We start from the raw sequence: 20641 nt of genomic DNA, 5'->3' as shown, positions 1-20641 counted from the left end.
CCTAACAATCAACAAGTATCCAACAATACTTACAACCAGGAAAGACCTAATTTTCAAAACAAACCACCACAAACCGATGATAAAAAGCCGAATTTAGAAGATATGATGACGAAGCTAGTTGAATCTCAAACACAGTTTTTCACATCTCAGAAACAAACTAATGAACAAAATGCTCAAGCATTTAGAAATCAACAAGGTTCTATTCAAAATCTGGAACAAGAAGTAAGTAACCTAGCAAGGTTAATAGGTGAAAGAAAACCGGGAAGTCTACCTAGTGATACAAATGCTAACCCCCAGAATGAAACAGCTAAAGCCATTACCACAAGAAGTGGTATTACACTTAAACCACCTGAAATACCTGTAATTTCTGAGGAAGCTATTCCTACTCCACAAGAACCACAACCTGAACAAGATAAGGAGAAAGAACCGGTAGTTGAAAAGGTTAATGAAGATAACACAGTTAAGGCAAAACCTTATGTTAAACCATACCAACCACCACTTGCTTACCCAAGTAAAATGAGAAAAGAGAGACTTGAAGCCGAGCAATCCAAATTCTTGGATATGTTTAAACAGATAAATGTAAATCTTCCTTTCATTGATGTAATTTCAGGAATGCCTAGATATGCTAAATTCTTGAAAGATCTAATCTCAAATAGAAAGAAAATGGAAGAACTCTCTGCTGTTACTATGAATGCTAATTATTCTGCAGTGCTGTTGAATAAGATACCAGAAAAATCATCTGATCCAGGAAGTTTCACAATTCCATGTTTTCTGAGTAGTCTTAGTTCAATAGAAGCATTGGCAGACTTAGGTGCTGGTATAAATTTAATGCCGTATTCACTATACGCTAAACTAGACCTTGGAAAATTGAAACCAACACGAATAAGTATACAACTAGCCGATAGATCAGTAAAATATCCTAGAGGGATAATGGAGAACATGCTAGTTAAAGTTGGTACTTTAGTATTTCCAGTAGATTTTGTTGTTCTGGACATGGAAGAAGATTCTCAAGTTCCTCTCATATTAGGAAGACCATTCTTAAACACGGCTAAAGCAATGATAGACGTGTTTGGTAAGAAACTGATCCTAAGTATAGAGGACGAGAGTGTTACCTTTTCAGTTGATAGAGCAATGCAACAACCGCAATCTGCAGATGACACATGTTATTATATTCAAACTATAGAATCACATGCAGAATTGTTAAAAGAATTTCCAGAATTACAAGGAACGGGAGAATGTTCTTTAGGAGAAGGTACTGAACCAATTGATGAAACTGAAATGTTAGCTACACTTATGGCTAATGGATATGAACCAACAACAGAAGAAATTCAAATGCTAAAAGAAGAAGACAGATATCGATACAAATCATTGATAGAAGAACCACCGACATTAGAGTTAAAGCCACTTCCAAACCATTTGGAATACACTTATTTACATGGTGAATCTGAATTACCTGTAATAATATCGTCTTCTCTTACTGAAAATGAAAAATCTCAACTCATTTCTGTATTGAAAGCTCATAAACCAGCCATTGCATGGAAGATTCATGATATTAAAGGAATAAGTCCTTCGTATTGCACACATAAAATCCTTATGGAAGAAGGTCATAAAACATATGTGCAACGCCAAAGAAGACTAAATCCTAATATGCAAGATGTTGTTAAGAAAGAAATTATTAAACTGCTAGATGCAGGTTTAATTTATCCAATTTCTGATAGTCCATGGGTAAGCCCAGTTCAATGCGTGCCTAAGAAGGGTGGCATGACTGTCATTACAAATGAGAAAAATGAGCTTATTCCTACTAGGACTGTAACAAGATGGCGTGTATGTTTTGATTATAGAAAATTAAATGACGCCACCAGAAAAGATCACTTTCCCTTACCTTTCATTGATCAAATGTTGGAAAGATTAGCCGGAAACAGTTACTATTGTTTTCTTGATGGATTTTCAGGATATTTTCAAATTCCAATAGCACCCGAAGACCAAGAGAAAACCACATTCACGTGCCCTTATGGTACTTTTGCTTACAAACGTATGCCATTTGGACTTTGCAACGCCCCTGCAACCTTTCAAAGGTGCATGATGGCGATTTTTCACGACATGATAGAAGAATGCATGGAAGTTTTCATGAATGACTTTTCAGTCTTCGGTGATACATTTGAATCATGTCTAGTTAATCTTGAACGAATGCTTATTAGATGTGAACAATCAAATCTAGTACTTAATTGGGAGAAATGCCATTTCATGGTTAAAGACGGCATCGTTCTTGGTCATAAAATTTCAGAGGAAGAAATTGAAGTGGATAGAGCTAAAGTAGATGTAATTGCTAAACTTCCACATCCCACCAATGTTAGAGGAGTTAGGAGCTTTCTAGGGCATGCCGGTTTTTACCGACGTTTCATAAAAGATTTTTCTAAAAATGCCACTCCTATGAATAAACTCCTAGAAAAGGATGCTCCATTCATCTTTTCAGATGAATGTATTAAATCTTTTAATATTCTTAAAGAAAAACTCACTAATGCGCCAATCATGATAACTCCAAATTGGAATCTACCATTTGAACTAATGTGCGATGCAAGTGATTTTGCAATGGGAGCCGTTTTAGGACAAAGGATTGAAAAACAATTTCAACCTATTTATTATGCTAGTAAGACGTTACAAGGAGCACAAACGAATTACACAACTACCGAAAAAGAACTCCTTGCTATTGTCTTTGCTTTTGACAAATTTCGATCATATCTCGTTCTAGCTGTGGTCTATACCGACCATTCTGCTCTTAGATACCTATTTTCAAAAGAAGATGCTAAACCAAGATTAATCCGTTAGATCTTACTCTTACAAGAGTTTGATATTGAAATCCGAGATAAAAAGGGAGCAGAAAATCTCGCCGCTGATCATCTTTCTCGTCTTGAAAATCCCGAATTAGAAGTTCTAAATGAATCGGCCATACAAGACAACTTTCCTGATGAATATCTATTGAAGATAGATTATAATGAAATTCCATGGTTTGCAGACTATGCAAACTATTTAGTATGTGGATTCCTTGAAAAAGGATTATCGTACCAAAAACGAAAGAAATTCTTTAGTGATATAAAACACTCTTTCTGGGAAGATCCACATCTGTTTAAAAGTTGTCCCGATGGAATAATACGCCGATGTGTATTCGGAGATGAAGCTAGTAAAATCTTAAACCATTGTCACACAGGACCAACAGGAGGGCATTATGGGCCTCAACTAACAGCAAAAAAAGTTTACGATGCTGGATTCTATTGGCCTACAATTTACAAAGACGCACACCTTCTTTGCAAATCCTGTGATGCATGTCAAAGGGCCGAAAAAAATAAGTTAACGTGATGAAATGCCACAAAATGTCATTCAAGTATGTGAAGTATTTGACATTTGGGGTATTGACTTTATGGGTCCATTTCCAAAATCTCATAATAATCTCTACATTCTCGTAGCAATTGATTATGTATCTAAATGGGCGGAAGCACAAGCTCTCCCAACTAACGATGCACGAGTTGTTGTCAACTTTTTAAAACGTCTTTTTGCAAGGTTTGGAACACCGAAAGCTTTAATAAGTGATCGAGGAACTTATTTTTGTAATAATCAACTTGAGAAAGTTCTTAAAAGATATGGAGTAACTCATAAAATCTCCACCGCATATCATCCACAAACAAGTGGACAAGTTGAAAATACCAATCGAGCATTAAAACGTATTCTAGAGAAAACCGTAGGATCAAATCCGAAGGAATGGTCCATAAAATTGGAGGATGCACTCTGGGCTTTTAGAACAGCCTACAAAACTCCAATTGGAACCACACCTTTTAAACCCGTTTACAAAAAAGCATGTCATCTTCCAGTAGAAATTGAACACAAAGCATTTTGGGCTTTGAAGACATGTAATATTGATTTACATGAAGCTAGACGTCTACGGTTAAGTCAACTAAACGAATTAGAAGAATTAAGACAAGAAGCATACGAAAATTCGTTAATCTATAAGGAAAGAACGAAGAAATGGCATGATAAAAGAATCAGAAGTTTAAAAAAATTTAAAGAAGGCGACAGAGTTCTTCTTTTCAATTCACGATTCAAGCTATTTCCTGGAAAATTGAAATCAAGGTGGTCTGGACCATTCATAGTCAAAAGAGTTTTCCCGTACGGAACAGTAGAATTAATAAATTCAAATGGGATTGAATTTAAAGTTAATGGTCACAGAGTTAAACATTACATAGATAGTCCAATGGAAGTTGACAACGAAGTTAATAACAATTTTGACACCACAGCTAACTAAGTGTGGGGAGAATCAAGTCTTTAAAGGATAATATGTATTTCCGTTAGAGTTAGATTTTCTGTTTTCGTGTAGTTCTCGAAAATGGAACCCGAATGGTCTTTCTCTAGCAGACCCTAAAGAACTAGTCTTCTCCCCCCATTCTGAATTTTTACTTTTTTTTAGGTTTTTCGAAATGAAGACTTCCTGTGAATTAAACCATGGTCTAATGCTACACGCTTTGATTACTAAACGTAATAACGACACACTTCCGAGTGAACTGGTATCAGTAATCAGGGAAAAATTGGACGGAGTAAGAAAAGAATCCAGATGCGAAAATAATAAGTTACAATTTGGTAAAGGAAAATCAAAATTCGCAGCAAAAAGAAGAGCACGACACCTTGAAAGATGTCACAAATGCGGAAAATGGTCACACGAAGGTAAATGTTCAAATAATCAAACCTATTCAAACACCGAATTTGTTACTTTATGCAGAGACGGACCGTTCATATGTTTAGAAGAAAAAACGTTAAATGCTCGAGGTTACGCCTATGTAGCCATGAAAAACCAATTAGTTCGACTATCTTATGCGTGGGCTAGAGCATATCACTAAGAAATCTATTTCACCGGTAAGTTTGTACAGTTTTCATTTTTATTTTTATTTTTATTTTTAACCTTTTGATAATAAATGCTAATTTGTTCGCTATAAGGTATTAAATTGGTATTTGATGAAATTAGGTCTTGTGACCGAAATTATTGATATCATACAAAAATTTATTACATCACTGCGAAATTTAACGTTTATTCTTAAGGTATAAATATCTTTAATCAATCAACCCAAAATATTTCAAAAATTCGTCATGAGTTAAATTAGGTCGTATAACCGAAATTACTTTACCGAAAAGAGGGGCGCATATTTTTGATAATATTTGATTGATTAAAGTGGGATAAAAGCCAAAAAGATTTTTAATTTTATTTTTATTTTGTTTTTAAAATTAATATTAAAATAATATTGTAAACTTGTTAAAATTAATATATATTTAAAATTGTAAATATTTGAAAAATTAATATTTTTAATATAAGTTTGTATGTATAAAAATAAAAATATAATTTAAGTTTGTTGTGAATTTTTAATATGAATTTTTAATTTTATGCATTTTGAATTTAAGTTTGGTGTGAATTTAAAAACAAAAATTTACTTTATTTCGTAAGTTAAAAATATGATTTTTAATATTCGTCGTGAGTTGAAGACTAGGTCATTGAACCGAAATTGCTTTACCTAAGGGAGGGACGAGAAATTTTATTATCATTATTTTTAATCTTATTGAATTAAAGTATGCTAAAAACATTAAAAAAAAAATCCAAAAATCTTTACTTTTAAAAACCGCGCTTTGAATTGACAAATTTTAAAATTTTGTTGAGGGACAGACTAGGACATCGATCCGAAACGCCCTCATCCTAAACAGAAACAAATTTTTAAAATTTTATTAATAATATGTTTTATAAAGTTTAAGGTTATATGTGACGATCGCTCCAAATCCATATGGACGAACACGTCATTCATTGATTTCATTGCGAGGTATTTGACCTCTATATGATACGTTTTATAAACATTGCATTCTTTTGAAAAGGCACACCATAAATGAATATTTAAATCAAAGGTTTTCGACATCTGATGATTTCTACATATAGACAATCACCATAAATAATAGTTTACAACAGTACTTCCGTTGACAATGCAGTCAAAATAAGATACATGGTGATGATTTGGTGAATGCAACATTTCCTTGAAAAATATGTCATGTAAGACTCCATGCACATAGCTTGTCTAACATCTAAGCAAACAGCGGAAGACTTCTAGGAAATCTGAGAATAAACATGCTAACAAGTGTCAACACAAAGGTTGGTTAGTTCATAGTTTTAATGTTTCGTATAATCTGTATATAAAGATGGATCACAAGATTTCAGTTGTTTCATCCAGAAACGTTTATCAAAATATTCTACAAGATTGAGCACCCTGGTAACTAAACTTTAACGTTATAATAAGTACCCCTGTTTTAACATACATGCAAACAACATGTACAATACACGCAAACCAACGTGTACTAAACTTAAATAGCATACGTCTGTTTTATAGTTCAGGCTAGGGTTTCTATACCTGGAACAGACGGGGATGTCAAGCCCTATGGATCCATATACCTCTATTCGCGCTCATCGGTTCTTATAACTGACAATTACTAGTTACCAAAGCTAAGGGATTTTCAGTTCAAACTCGGTGTAGAATTTAGTTTGTACTTGTATCCATTGCGTTTAAAATAAAGTGCATTTATTCTCAGCCCAAAAATATATATTGCAAAAGCAATTAAAAAGGGAGCAAATGAAACTCACGCATATAAATATTGTAAAACAGTTAATAAAGCATTTGCATGTATTCTCAGCCCAAAAATGTAGAGAGTAAAAGGGATCATATGAAACTCACCTTAGCAGCACATAAAGTTGTTCACCAAAACGTGACCGAAACTCGAAATATCAAATAACCGTAGATCTCAACCTAGAGAACATATGTTGGTCAATAAATGTCTATCAAGCTAGGTCAGGTCATAGTGTATAACAATCCTAATGCTCGAGATCGACATACAAAAGTTAACCAAAGTCGTTTCAAAAAGTCAATTTTGACAATAGTTCAACAAAACGAGACATACCTTATATAAGGATTCATGTACTCGGTTGGTAATATTCAAAAATCCAATTTATCAATCTCGTAAACAAGTTGTTTAATTCTTAATTGTAGATTCAAAAGCAATTTCAATTAACGTTAATCATAATTCAGTTGATCATATCTTTTAATCCGTTCATCGAAATTATTCGATATCTAAATGAAAAGTTATTGATTTTTCGCCAGCTTTCCAAAAACATGTATATCATATTCCTTTTACCAATAATATATATATTTACTTCGTGATTCATCATAACTGTTTAACGACAAAATTTAGCATACAAGCATGCATAAATATATATACTCGAGCACTAGACATGGATACACAATTAATGTATAAAAGATAAAATATGAGTGCTTATGTATCAATATTGAGATTCAATATTGTAGGAAAGTACGTAGACGCAACAGAGATGATAAATACTAGATTTGATTCACAAATATATACCCTCGAAAATTACCCATAACCTCCTTGGCAATAACCCATAATTTTCTTAGCTTTATCCCGCTCATAAAACTATTTTGAAAGTGACACGCTCATGACCTCGTCGTAGTATTTTATGTATAATACTAATAATAATACAAATACTACTAATAATAATAAGATTAATAATAATATTAATCTTAATAATAATAATAATAATAATAATAATAATAATAATAATAATAATAATAATAATAATAATAATAATAATAATAATAATATAATTAATAAATATAATACGGAGTAATTTTTAAATTAAAACAGAGGCAGATATCTCGAGCTTTATAGGTGTGGCCTGTCCAGGACTGCCATGCGATCGCATGACCTCCAAGACCATTTCCCATGCGATCGCATGGGATGGATTTCCAGCTCATGATCTTTTAACTTCTAGTTTGTCGACATATTTTTTAATTATTAATATCATATATTTAATTTATATAATTAATTATATATTATATTAAATTCACATGCATAGTTGAATTGTAATTTTCATTCCAATAAGTCGTACGTCGTCACTCGACTTATGTCCCGGTTCCGGTTTTTTGAACGTCCTATCGTATACTGAGAAAACTTGTACTTTACGTTTCGTGAATCTTACCTTTGTCAAAATATAGTCTTAAATCATCCATAAACTATACCAATGTAGCAAAGTTACTGTAGCAAAGTCAATTTCACTGTAGCAAATAGTGATTTTCAAAAACACTGTAGCATTTTGGGTACTGTAGCAATTTGAAAATGTTACTATCGTTTACTAAATAACTTGAAATTATATATATGTATATATCTTTCTTTGATATACATAAATCAGTTTTTAAATACACATTGGAAGTTATTTATAATTAATTTTAATAATAAATATTTCAACTTATCATATATATTCAAATAGATATTTAAACCAATAAGTTTAATGTGTGGTATCAAACAATTAATACATCGTTACTTTTTCAAGTTATAGTATATATGTATCTATTTACATATAATTGTTCGCGAATCGTCGAAAATAATCGAACGGTATTTAAATATATAAAAGTAGTTCAAAAATTTTGAGATTCAGTTTTACAGACTTTGCTTATCGTGTCGGAAATGTTAATCATACAAAGATTAAGTTTAAATTTGGTCAGAAATTTCCGGGTCATCACATTATATATATATAAAATAAAAAACTGAAAGTACTGTACCCGGGACTCCATGCGATCGGATGGAGTTTGCCCTTTGCATCCATGCGATCGCATGGGGAGAAAAATCAGGCCAGGTTCAAAAGCAGTCGCCTGTTCTGTCTTCTACACCACAACACACATACATACCCGAAATTCTCTCAAAATCTCACCAAATTTCATCATTTTTTCACCGTAATTCGTCATTTTTCTTGCTCTAATCATGCCTAGATTCTCATTCTTCAGCAAAAAGGTAAAAATTACACCCCTAAACTCATAAATTTTCTAGTTTTTGTGATAATTACCAATATTTTACTTAATGAAATTTTGTTAATTTCTAGTGTAATTAGTGTTAAATTGTTAGTATTTTATGCATGTATAACCTAGATTGATGCTATTTAACATGATTTGAAGCCAAAACCTTCAAAATTTTTAGAAATCTAGGGTTTGTGTTCTTGAGCAATTTGGGACTTTTTGATATAAACAGGTTATGGCCGATTTTTGTCATGAATTATTGCTAAATTGAGTAGTGTAACATGTTTAGGTAGTTAAATGATCCAAACATTGATCCTAAACATGATTTTTAAAGATTAAAGTGGACTTTTTAGGCAAAAATTCATGAACTTGATTAATTTGATATAATTGCCAATTGAGACTTGTTTAATTGTTAGTAATGACTATTTTGACATGTTATTTGAGTTAAATGCTTATGAACTTTGTTTACATTTTCATATGTGCTTATTTGGAAAAGTATAGAATTGTAAAAATTGTGAAAATGTGTATAAGTTTAATTTTGATTTAACATGTTATTGTGATTGTTTTAAATTGTTATTTTGCTAACACTAATGCATACTTGGATACACAAATTTTGTGTTTAATGTGTTTTGCAGAAAGCCGATACTGGAGGTTCAGGAGCATCATCATCTAGACGACCTTCTCCAGCACCAGAACCAGAAATGCAACACGAGCCAGAACCCGAACAAGAACCACAACAGGAACCACAACAACATCCTGATCAACACGTACCTTATTATGATTCGATACAGTTTGTTAATGAATTCATAGTATTCCCGATGAGGCCGCTAGTAGAATACCCAATGATTCCTGAGCACACTTTGCATCCTAATCTGAGATTTGATCGAAGATGGAGAGATTACGAGACATATCAAAGGAACAAATTCAGATTGGTAACTAAAAATGTAGAGGTGCCAAGGGTAATCGATTGGGATCCTTTGGAAAGAGTTCAGCTAGCTAATAGAGTCAGACTGCTACTGATTCAGAGGTACGGGAACTCTTCTTTTACAGATTGGGAATGTCTTTTCACCATTCGTAGACCTGTATATAAGGAATGGTGTGTTGAGCTCATGAGTACTGTATCACTTGATACAAATATAGTTAGAATTGATGATAGAAGATTTCTTAGGTTTATCCTTGGCGGTAGGATGTACAGAATGTCCATGCTGGACATGGCCAGGGCTTTACAGATATATACTCCTGGTGAGTTGCTACTACCCGATTGTACAAATTTGATTCATTATGGTGAAAGGGTAGATAGCAACTTTGACGTTGACGCAATTTGGAGGCGTATGTCACATTTTGATGTTTTTACACGAGCGGGAGGACACTCCTATACACATATTGACAGAGCCGAGCTTCGTATCATTCATAGATTTTTGGCTAACTCGATTACACAAAGAGGTAACAATAAAGAAAAAATAACCTTACATGATTTATTCTACCTAAAGTGTATTCGGGATCCTAGAATCTTTGTCAATATCCCTTACTGTATTGGTTTTTATTTATCTAAAATGGTAGAAGGAATGCAGGACGGGAGTATAATAGGAGGAGGTATTTTTGTTACTCTCATTAGAGAGTATTTAGGTGTTGATAGGAACCAAGGGGGTCCATTACAGCTTTGTAGAGAACAGGTTGAGCCTTTAGGATTGAAAGTTTATGTGGGTGCTAAGGTATTGAAAAGTAGACGCAACCAGGCAGTACCCTATGAGGGCCCTCATCCTCAGGTAGAGAGAGACTCAGACGAGGAAATGGAGGAAGCGGAAGACATTAGGGATGTCTTTCGAGATGCTATTCTTGACGTCCACGTTCGTATAGATGAGGAAGCAATGACGAGCGTGGCCAGACATAGTATGTATGAGCAGTGGAACTCCGAGCGAGTATACGAGGATTATAGGCGACGCCAACACGATAGCTGGTTAGTTCATCAGCACCAAATCATGAGCCAGCCTGAAATGTCCCGTTCTTATTGATTAAAAACGTTCCATATTAATTGATTTCGTTGCGAGGTTTTGACCTCTATATGAGACGTTTTTCAAAGACTGCATTCATTTTTAAAACAAACCATAACCTTTATTTCATAAATAAAGGTTTAAAAAGCTTTACGTAGATTATCAAATAATGATAATCTAAAATATCCTGTTTACACACGACCATTACATAATGGTTTACAATACAAATATGTTTCATCGAAATCAGTTTCTTGAATGCAGTTTTTACACAATATCATACAAACATGGACTCCAAATCTTGTCCTTATTTTAGTATGCAACAGCGGAAGCTCTTAGTATTCACCTGAGAATAAACATGCTTTAAACGTCAACAAAAATGTTGGTGAGTTATAGGTTTAACCTATATATATCAAATAGTAACAATAGACCACAAGATTTCATATTTCAATACACATCCCATACATAGAGATAAAAATCATTCATATGGTGAACACCTGGTAACCGACATTAACAAGATGCATATATAAGAATATCCCCATCATTCCGGGACACCCTTCGGATATGATATAAATTTCGAAGTACTAAAGCATCCGGTACTTTGGATGGGGTTTGTTAGGCCCAATAGATCTATCTTTAGGATTCGCGTCAATTAGGGTGTCTGTTCCCTAATTCTTAGATTACCAGACTTAATAAAAAGGGGCGTATTCGATTTCGATAATTCAACCATAGAATGTAGTTTCACGTACTTGTGTCTATTTTGTAAATCATTTATAAAACCTGCATGTATTCTCATCCCAAAAATATTAGATTTTAAAAGTGGGACTATAACTCACTTTCATAGATTTTTACTTCGTCGGGAAGTAAGACTTGGCCACTGGTTGATTCACGAACCTATAACAATATATACATATATATCAAAGTATGTTCAAAATATATTTACAACACTTTTAATATATTTTGATGTTTTAAGTTTATTAAGTCAGATGTCCTCGTTAGTAACGTACAACTAGTTGTCCACAGTTAGATGTACAGAAATAAATCGATAAATATTATCTTGAATCAATCCACGACCCAGTGTATACGTATCTCAGTATTGATCACAACTCAAACTATATATATTTTGGAATCAACCTCAACCCTGTATAGCTAACTCCAACATTCACATATAGAGTGTCTATGGTTGTTCCGAAATATATATAGATGTGTCGACATGATAGGTCGAAACATTGTATACGTGTCTATGGTATCTCAAGATTACATAATATACAATACAAGTTGATTAAGTTATGGTTGGAATAGATTTGTTACCAATTTTCACGTAGCTAAAATGAGAAAAATTATCCAATCTTGTTTTACCCATAACTTCTTCATTTTAAATCCGTTTTGAATGAATCAAATTGCTATGGTTTCATATTGAACTCTATTTTATGAATCTAAACATAAAAAGTATAGGTTTATAGTCAGAAAAATAAGTTACAAGTCGTTTTTGTAAAGGTAGTCATTTCAGTCGAAAGAACGACGTCTAGATGACCATTTTAGAAAACATACTTCCACTTTGAGTTTAACCATAATTTTTGGATATAGTTTCATGTTCATAATAAAAATCATTTTCCCATAATAACAACTTTTAAATCAAAGTTTATCATAGTTTTTAATTAACTAACCCAAAACAGCCCGTGGTGTTACTACGACGGCGTAAATCCGGTTTTACGGTGTTTTTCGTGTTTTCAGGTTTTAAATCATTAAGTTAGCATATCATATAGATATAGAACATGTGTTTAGCTGATTTTAAAAGTCAAGTTATAAGGATTAACTTTTATTTGCGAACAAGTTTAGAATTAACTAAACTATGTTCTAGTGATTACAAGTTTAAACCTTCGAATAAGATAGCTTTATATGTATGAATCGAATGATGTTATGAACATCATTACTACCTCAAGTTCCTTGGATAAACCTACTGGAAATGAGAAAAATAGATCTAGCTTCAAAGGATCCTTGGATGGCTTGAAAGTTCTTGAAGCAGAATCATGACACGAAAACAATTTCAAGTAAGATTTCCACTCGAAATAAGAGTGTTATAGTTATAGAAATTGAATTAAAGTTTGAATATGATTATTACCTTGTATTAGAAAGATAACCTACTGCAAGTAACAAAGGTTTCTTGATCTTAGATGATTACTTAGAATGGATTTAGAAAACTTGGAAGTAAACTTGCAATCTTGGAAGTATTCTTGATTTTATGAAACTAGAACTTTTGGAATTTATGAAGAACACTTAGAACTTGAAGATAGAACTTGAGAGAGATCAATTAGATGAAGAAAATTGAAGAATGAAAGTGTTTGTAGGTGTTTTTGGTCGTTGGTGTATGGATTAGATATAAAGGATATGTAATTTTGTTTTCATGTAAATAAGTCATGAATGATTACTCATATTTTTGTAATTTTATGAGATATTTCATGCTAGTTGTCAAATGATGGTTCCCACATGTGTTAGGTGACTCACATGGGCTGCTAAGAGCTGATCATTGGAGTGTATACACCAATAGTACATACATCTAAAAGCTGTGTATTGTACGAGTACGAATACGGGTGCATACGAGTAGAATTGTTGATGAAACTGAACGAGGATGTAATTGTAAGCATTTTTGTTAAGTAGAAGTATTTTGATAAGTGTCTTGAATTCTTTCAAAAGTGTATGAATACATATTAAAACACTACATGTAAATACATTTTAACTGAGTCGTTAAGTCATCATTAGTCGTTACATGTAAATGTTGTTTTGAAACCTTTAGGTTAACGATCTTGTTGAATGTTGTTAACCCATTGTTTATTATAACAAATGAGATGTTAAATTGTTATATTATCATGATATTATGATATATAATATATCTTAGTATGATATATATACAGTTAAATGTCGTTACAATGATAATCGTTACATATATGTCTCGTTTCGAAATCATTAAGTTAATAGTCTTATTTTTACATATGTATTTCATTGTTAGTACACTTAATAATATATTTACTTATCATTTAATATAATTAACCAAGTGTATCAATATCTTAATATGATTCATATGTACCTAGTAAGACGTTGTTATAACGATAATCGTTATATATATCGTTTTCGAGTTTCTTAAATTAATAGTCTCATTTTTATGTATATAACTCATTGTTAAAATACCTAGTGAGATGCATACTTATAATAAAATCATGTTAACTATATATATAACCATATATATGTCATCGTATAGTTTTTACAAGTTTTAACGTTCGTGAATCACCAGTCAACTTGGGTGGTCAATTGTCTATATGAAACCTATTTCAATTAATCAAGTCTTAACAAGTTTGATTGCTAAACATGTTGAAAAAACTTAATCATGTAAATAACAATTTCATTTAATATATATATAAACATGGAAAAGTTCGGGTCACTACACAGTTATCATATCAGGTACCAAATAATTACGTGCCTACTCGACCTGCTCATTTTCCGCCACACAGCCCCGACATCCGACCACCCTTTAACCGGTATGACTATAACCAAGTCTATCAGGACACCTATAACCAACAATGGAACCCACCTGACGAGATGAACTGGAACCCCTATCCAGACTGATTTAGTTCCATTGGTTATTTTTATGATTTTTATGTTTTTATCTTTTTAATTATTCATATTTAAACTTATGTTATTGGATATATTTATGTAATTTTTATCATTTTTATTATTATTGTGTACTAATATTTCACATTTAGGATTTGAAAGTGGGATATTAAGTCCCATTTTAAATTGCCATGCATGTTTATATTTGTATGTATGTATATTGTCGATTGTACAAAACAGGGTAAAACAGCGCATTTTCAAAGACTGTCATTAAGTTCAGCAAAAGCTACTAATTTTGACGACAAGATGAAAAATAAATGTGATGTAACAACAAGACGGAATGAACAAATGATGTGCACCATTTATTATTCAGCAAACAAACGCCAATATGTTTGGAAACTTTGGTAAAATTTAATCATTTTTCTACGCTAATCACCCTCAATAATTTAAATTGTTATTGATTTCTTGCAAATGAGGGCATTGCAAGATCTTAAGTGTGGGAAGGGGTTAAATTCTTTCGGATTTTTAAAATTTTTAACTTAAAAACTTGGTTATCATTAAAAATACTAGTAACGTAGTAGTTGTATTAGAATCTAGTGCTCTCTGATAACAAAGAACAGCTCTAGTCTTATATACTGACTACCCACTTCTAGTAAAAATTTTCAAAATTTTCAATTAAATGAACTAAAAATCATGTTTATACATATTTATGAACGATAAAACTAGGTGTTAACACCGAAATTATTGTTACCTTGGAAAGGACATAAATTGAGAAACAAACCAAAATGTTAGAATTCATTTAAAATGGAATAGAGGACAATAAAAAGGCAAATAAAAGAAAATAAAAGCCAAGTGTGGGAAAATTTACCAAGTTATTTTAAACATATGTCACATATTTTTGTACAAATAACTGAAGGTACTTTTGCTTTGGACTAAAATAAAAATTTTTACCCGATTTACTGTAAGAAAGATGGATCTACACGATGAATCAATTCCATCATTAAAAGGAAGTAAAGTCTTCCTAAAAAGAAACATGCTTTTTGATTTAGGTCATGAAGTTGTCGTTCAGACCAGCTGTAGGTTGATGAAAAGTCTAGAAAAGTCATCTTTAAAATCAGCAGGAAATCCACGGACCTCAGCATCAAACAGGGTCACCAAGTGGTCAGACTTATCCTAACCATGAGAGGATCTGTCTTGTAAAATGGGGAGGACGCCGTGCAAATTAGCTGGATAAGACTAATGAATCAGATCCCCAGAAAGGATAATCTCCTTAAAAGATCAAAAATCAGCTTTTAAGACTGATATTACTCAATCCTAGAGATTGACCTTAAAAGATTGAGAATTACAAACTCATGGAATTCGATGATATCTAAACTCGAGCTTGAACGAGAAAATATTTTGATCAAAATTACAAACCGATTCATTTTCTGAAAACCCATTTTCAATGCGTTCATTACCATTAAACGTAAAATCCTAGGAATTCACCTGGAATTCATTAGGTCACCTGAACCAAATCGGGTGTCAACCGTAAGAACGGTGGTTGCATAGCATGGTCAAAGACAGGACCTTGTGCCAGACCAGAAAATTATAAGGGTGAGCTTTACTATTACTCCTACAAAGGATAGTAATTACGTCCTACACATTATAGACCATAATTAAAATCATGTCAGGGGACATTGCCTTAACAGTTGCTTGTTCAACGCTTTCCTTTACAACCGAACGGTAGTTTACCGAAAGATAATATACGGAACAAGTATACTGGACGTGTTGCTTTCCCAATACAAGGTTAGCAAGTGGGTGACACAAAACCACAAGTTTTGAGCTAAAATTTTAGATATCATTAACCCACCAAACCCACAAAAATATTTTGCAAACATCGGTGAAGGGTTATTCCGGAAAACTTATCTAGGGTAAAAACTAGATTGAATTTTCAAAAAGATCAAATGTTTTCATAAAGATCCAATTTCCTTAAAGGATCTAAATTTTATAGTCATGTGGGACTGTAAACCACATCGTTACTACCATTGTTTATACCGCCGTATAGAAATCACTGATGTACAAAGTGTGAAGAATAAAGAGATGATTCTAGTATTTCAAGACTATATTGCTTGAGGACAAGCAACACTTAAGTGTGGGAATATTTGATAATGCTAAAAATGAAAATATATTTCATAGCATTATCCCTCAAGAAAGACAAGCTTTTAGTTGCAATTGTTCTATTTACAAGTGATATTCGTTTAAATAATAAAGGGTGAAGACAAAAGACAGATTCGACGAATTGAAGACGCAAACGACCAAAAAGCTCAAAAGTACAAAGTACAATCAAAGAGGTTCCAATTATTGATAAGAAACGTCTCAGAATTACAAGAGTACAAGATTCAAAATGCAAAGTACAAGATATTAAATTGTACACAAGGACGTTCGAAAATCCGGAACCGGGACCAGAGTCAACTCTCAACGCTCGACGCAACGGACTAAAAATTACAAGTCAACGGAGTACAAGAATATAATATAATATATATATAATTAAATTTAATTATATATATTATATTATATAATAAATAAATAAGCAGCCCACGTTTTTAAAGACTTTTGAGCCTCCCCAGCTGGCCATGCGATCGCATGGCCTTGAAGGGCAAAGCCCATGCGATCGCATGAAGCCCTTTTCCAGCCCACATGCCTATAAAAGTCGCAGTTTGGTGCATCAAATATATCAATCCATCTCTCTATCTCACATACGATATATATATATATATATATATATATATATATATATATATATATATATATATATATATATATATATATATATATATATATATATATATATATATATATTTATATTATAATTTTAATTTTAATTTTAATTTCTAATAATAAGGGTATGTTAGCGAATGTTGTAAGGGTGTAAGTCGAAATTCTGTCCGTGTAACGCTACGCTATTTTTAATCATTGTAAGTTATGTTCAACCTTTTTACATTAATGTCTCGTAGCTAAGTTATTATTATGCTTATTTAAAACGAAGTAATCATGATGTTGGGCTAATTACTAAAATTGGGTAATTGGGCTTTGTACCATAATTGGGGTTTGGACAAAAGAACGACACTTGTAGAAATTAGACTATGGGCTATTAATGGGCTTTATATTTGTTTAACTAAATGATAGTTTGTTAATTTTAATATAAAGATTTACAATTGGACGTCCCTATAAATAACCATATACACTCGATCGGACACGATGGGCGGGATATTTATATGTACGAATAATCGTTCATTTAACCGGACACGGGAATGGATTAATAGTCTATGGAATTATTAAAACAGGGGTGAAATTATGTACAAGGACACTTGGCGTAATTGTTAACAAAGTATTAAAACCTTGGGTTACACGCAGTCGATATCCTGGTGTAATTATTAAACAAAGTATTAAAACCTTGTTACAGTTTAAGTCCCCAATTAGTTGGAATATTTGACTTCGGGTATAAGGATAATTTGACGAGGATACTCGCACTTTATATTTATGACTGATGGACTGTTATGGACAAAAACCAGACGGACATATTGAATAATCCAGGACAAAGGACAATTAACCCATGGGCATAAAACTAAAATCAACACGTCAAACATCATGATTACGGAAGTTTAAATAAGCATAATTCCTTTATTTCATATTTAATTTCCTTTATTTTATATTTAATTGCACTTTTAATTATCGCACTTTTATTTATTGTTATTATATTTAATTGCACTTTTAATTATCGTACTTTTTAATTATTGCAAGTTTATTTTATCGTACTTTTATTTATCGCAATTTCATTATCGTTATTTACTTTACGCTTTAAATTAAGTTATATTTATTTTTAATATTTTACATTAGGTTTTAACTGCGACTAAAGTTTTAAAATCGACAAACCGGTCATTAAACGGTAAAAACCCCCCTTTTATAATAATAATATTACTTATATATATATTTGTATTTTTATAAATTAAAACTAATATAGCGTTAAGCTTTGTTTAAAAGATTTCCCTGTGGAACGAACCGGACTTACTAAAAACTACCCTACTGTACGATTAGGTACACTGCCTATAAGTGTTGTAGCAAGGTTTAAGTATATCCATTCTATAAATAAATAAATATCTTGTGTAAAATTGTATCGTATTTAATAGTATTTCGTTGTAAAATATAAGCTATTTCATATACACCTCTACGCACATCAAGTGTTTTCGAAAATCACTATTTGCTGCAGTAAAAAAAAACTTTGCTACAGTAAAACACTATTTCAAAATGAAAATATATATATGTATATACTACGAGACGATGATTTATAGAAGCAAATAACCAAAACACTTAATTGATTAAAGCTACACTTCGAGTGACATAGTTTATCAATGATTAAGTTTAATTTTTGATAAAGGTACACGTCGCGTAACGAAAAGTACTAGTTTTCTAAGCGTACGAAAATGCATTCGAGAAACCGGAACCGAGACATAAGTCGAGTGACAATGTACGAGTCAACTGACCAAAAATTACAAATCAGCTATGCACGTGAATTTAATATAATATATAATTAATTATATAAATTGAATATATTATATTTATATTATAAAAAGATGTCGACAAACTAGAAGTTAAAACGATGAGTGCAGGACAGCTAGCCCATGCGATGGCATGAGAAGCACCATACAAAGCCATGCGATCGCATGGCAGTCAGGGTCACAAAACTTCTATAAAGCTCGATCAGTTTTTCGCACGAATTCTGTGACGCCCCGTACTAAATCATCATGTACGGACCATCATCAACAGGATCATTACAAGGTTAAGTACTATATGCGTTTTCAAAACAGAGTTTGCATTCATTAATAAAGGTGACGTCATAACATACGTCGAATGTTTTACAATCCAAAAGTAAGCTTCACTAAGTAGAAGCATTAAATAAGTGTACGTGACCACAAAGGTCGTTACATAACATAGTTTCAAAAGTAAATAAGTTTGAATGCAAGATAAGTAGTCATGCGATAACAACTCTAAGCAGCGGGTTCTACAGCACGACTAGTATGATAGCGGAAGCGACTTCAAGCACCTGAGAAATACACGCTTAAAAAGGTCAACACAAAGGTTGGTGAGCTATAGTTTAAGTATAACAGTAATGTAAGTAGGCCACGAGATTTCGGTGCTACAACGAGCGTTTCAAAAGTATGTAAAAGTATATGCTTAACCGCGGGCACCCGGTAACTAACTTAACGTTTATGTACCCCCTGAAAGTGCACTTGGCAAGTGCGTATAACCTCGAAGTATTAAACACTCGTTAAATGCTAGCGCGACTAGCCCGAGTGGGGATGTCAAACCCTATGGATCCATATCTAAGATTCGCGTTCACGATTCAAAAACCAATGATTAAACGTTACCGAGCTAAAGGGAATGTTTCTGCCGTTATATAACCCACACATATATAAAGTTTAAGTACTCGTGCCTATTATGTAAAACATAAAATGCGCATGTATTCTCAGTTCCCAAATAAGTTAAAGTAAAAAGGGAAAGCTATAACTCACAATGATAAGTAGCGGTAAAATTGTAGTAATGTAGAGTCGGGAAAGTGTGCAAGTAATCGGTCCAAAAGTCCTCAACCTAAGTCAAATAGTACTAAGTCAGTAGCTTGTCTTAAAAGGTTTATAAGTATGTAAATAAGGTCATAAGGGTCATCATCAATCATCATCAAACGAAAGGTATATGTGTGTTTTGTTCATAAAAGAAGTTTTAAAACAAAGGCTGACTTCGGTCAGTCACCACGGTCTCTATACCTACTGAAAAAAGGTGAGACCAGTGTCCATGGCTCCGTATATGAGTCGTTTAAGTGTGGTTAAAATTACAGAAGTTAACTCGTCTTCGTTTGACCGTGACAACGGTATAAGTGCGAGTAGGTCTGAAATTTCTGCACAACGTTAAATGGACATAGTGACGAACGGAGGGCCATAGTTCCTAGACCGTAACTCGTATTAAGACGAGTCCTAAACGAAAAATTATATACTCGAACAGAGATAACTGAATATCACAGTTACAGTAGCCCAGGTGTTCAGGTCTGACTCAGAAAACAGTAAACAGAAAACAGGAACTGGAAACAGAAAAGTAAATAGACCTAGTGACGATCGGAGGGCCATAGACTCTAAACCG

The sequence above is a fragment of the Rutidosis leptorrhynchoides genome, chromosome 4, assembly GCF_046630445.1.
Source record: "Rutidosis leptorrhynchoides isolate AG116_Rl617_1_P2 chromosome 4, CSIRO_AGI_Rlap_v1, whole genome shotgun sequence".
Lineage (NCBI taxonomy): Eukaryota > Viridiplantae > Streptophyta > Magnoliopsida > Asterales > Asteraceae > Rutidosis > Rutidosis leptorrhynchoides.
Note: the sequence above shows the minus strand (reverse complement) of the source record.